Genomic DNA, 3,260 nt, shown 5'->3' with positions numbered 1-3,260 from the left:
CCCTTCCCTTCCCTTCCCTTCCCTTCCCTTCCCTTCCCTTCCCCTTTTCCTTCTTACGTATTTTCTTCATTTACATTTCAAATGCTATCCCCAAAGCCCCCTATACCCTCCCCCAGCTCTGCTTCCCAACCCACCTGCTCCTGCTTGCTGGTCATTAGCCATACACACTGTGCTGTGTGTCAGCAGTGACCTCTTTTCTATATCCTTCTGCTCCAGCTCCACAACAACTGTAGAGCAGGGGCCCAAGCTGGGGCTGTCAGTATGGTGCCCCTGTCTCTCCATATCTCCTCCAACCCACAACTATAACTTGCACATTGCCCTGAGTGGGAGCTCAGCATGTTGATGGGATGCTTAGTGAGTGAAAGTGCTTGCTGAACGAACCTGAGGACCTGAATTGATCTGCAGCACCACATAAAACTTGGGAGTGGTAGCCATGCCTGTAAATCCCAGAGCTGAGGAGTCAGAGACAGGAGAATGCCCATGACTAGTTGAATTGCTAAGCTTCTGTATCAAAAACCAAGGTGGAAAGCCACTGAGGAAGGCATCTGACATGAACGTCTGGCTTCTCCATGCATGGGTATACATGTGCACATGCACTCAAACACAGTATGTGCACACATGCACACACACACATGTACACACACACACACACACACACACACACACACACACACACACACACACGGGCTGGCTCAGGCATTGAGGGATTCTCTGTCCCTCTGCCACCCTTCTGAGATGACCAGTTAGATCTCACTAGACTTCTGAGAGCTTGTTTCCTCTCAGAAAAGGGACTCAGTAAAAACTTACCTTCTGGGACCGCTGTGAGGATTAACAGAAATAATTCATGTTATAAAGCAGACTCAAAGGGTGTTATGTAGGATAATGACTACTTAAAGCTTATTTCCTTTAATCCAATTCTAGTTGTTCATGGATTAGATTTTGAGATCTTCAGTGACATTGAACGAGACATGTATCTCTGATTTTCCAGAACTTGGCAAGCTACTGGTACTCAATTCATGTCATCTGACCCTGTAGATAAGCTTGCTGTCGTTTGAAGCAAGCAGTGGAGGGTGTGAGAAGAGTGTTTGAAAGACAGTGATGTGACTTTGACCTTGTGGATGTGTCCCTCCCACCCTTCGAATCCCTTCAACTGGGCTGCTTCTGAGCCCAAGTGTTTCTGGTGTTCAATGACCCCTCTGAGTAAGAAGCTGAGATGAGGCTTGCACTCAGTTCCAAGCTGAGACTTGCACCTCGTCTTTTTTCTGGTTTTCTATTTTTGTCCACTTCAGCAACTGATATATACAGTTTTGTTCTGATATATAATCAGTATTGTTGAAGAGTGGACATTAAAATCCCAGGAATTTATTTTTAAAAAGGGACAGGGGTTAAAAAGTATTGGAAAAAAAAGGTAACTGTAGAGTGGTCTCTGAAGCAGGTGAGACATCTACCTGATCATTAAAGTCCCCTACATTCACAAGGGGATAGTGGGTTGAAAAACCAGCACTCAAGCAAACTGTTCAGTTGTTGAAATACATGAAGGAGTCATTACATCTATTTCCTATACTGCATTGTAGTCTTCTACCATGTGGAGTAACCCACTGTATTAAGCACACTGTAAATCTCATTCTTTTCCCATGAAGCATTTCCCTTACTCCTTCCTCCCCCCGCCCCCCCTACGAAAATTAGAGAATAAAGCCACAAAACCCTTTGGTAAAATGGAAGCTCTTCAATAGGGCACAGAAGGAAGTCTTTCTCCTGCTTCACTTCCTGCCTTTCTTGCATGCTAAGCACATGCCCATTCCTTAACTAACATTTTCCATTCTCTCTCCCCTTTGCCTCCTGCATATGCTGACATCTACCTAAAATATCTCTCATTTTAAAACTGGATTTTGTTTATTTACTGGGGATGTGGCTATGGAGGTCAGAAGACAACATGTACCAATCAGTTCTTTTCTTCCACCATGTGGGTCCCCTGGGGATTGAATTCAGGTTGTCAGGCTTGGAGGCCAGCACCTTTACCCATGAAAACACCTCACCTGTGTCTAAAATACCTTTCTTGATACCTTTCCCCAGGTGAGTTTGCATGCTAGCTTGCACATATGCACTTGTGTTTGTATATGCACGTGTGATTACACACACAGGTGCACACACACACACACACACACACACACACACACACACGCTGACCTGGATAATTTTGCCTTATCTTTCAAGTCTCTCTGTTCAGACAACTACATCTATAGCCCATTTTCTTTATATTTTGTTTTAATTTTGAAACAGGCTTCCCTTGGACTTGCAAACTTCCTGCCTCACCATCCCAAGTACTGACCTATGCCAGTACTTGGATATGGTCAAACACATATGTATAACATCACCCCTATGCAAATAATTCTCTGGTAACCCTGCTTGACCCCATTATAAGTGACTCTATCATAATTGTCCTTTTCTCTTTTTCTTTTTTTTCCTCATTTTTTAAAATTAGGTATTTTCTTCATTTACATTTTAAATGCTATCCCAAAAGTCCCCCTCCCCTCCCCCCTCCCCTCCCCATCCACTCCCACTTCTTGGCCCTGGTGCTCCTCTGTACTAAGGTATATAAAGTTTCTAAATATTTCTGTCAAGGCCAAGGGTGTTGATTTCCTCATTAGCATATCTCTATCATCTAGCACTATGAATAGTACTTAGTAGGAACCCAGTGAACATTAATGGAACTGTCTCTGCTGGCATAGGTCAGTACTTGGGATGGTGAGGCAGGAAGTTTGCAAGTCCAAGGGAAGCCTGTTTCAAAATTAAAACAAAATATAAAGAAAATGGGCTATAGATGTAGTTGTCTGGTGCTTGCCCTAGGTTCAAATCTTAGAACAGCAAAAGAAGTAATGGGAAGAACAAGTGACGTCATTTGTAATGTGGACAGTGAGGTATAGCTATGGACTAATGATGTCATTAGTGATATGGACAGTAAGGTATGGCCACAGATAGTCCCAATGAGAGTATTTCCTCATGATTATGTCCAAGATGGAATGTCAATAAGACGGTGCCATCTCTGTCTGACATGGCCTCCATTCACCTACTTTTCATATGGAGTTTGAACACTTGCTTTGTAATAAGGCCTCAGGGACACAGCACCTAAGACTCAGTGCTGGCATCAGAGACTCAAATCCAGAGGCCACCACATTTTGGGGGATGGTTCTTACTCAGTACCTTACTGTCAATTCTATGATGGTTTGGGTATTCAATAAGTTGTTGCATGAAACAAAATT

Source organism: Mus caroli, chromosome 16, assembly GCF_900094665.2.
Source record: "Mus caroli chromosome 16, CAROLI_EIJ_v1.1, whole genome shotgun sequence".
In the NCBI taxonomy this organism is placed as follows: Eukaryota; Metazoa; Chordata; class Mammalia; order Rodentia; family Muridae; genus Mus; species Mus caroli.
Note: the sequence above shows the minus strand (reverse complement) of the source record.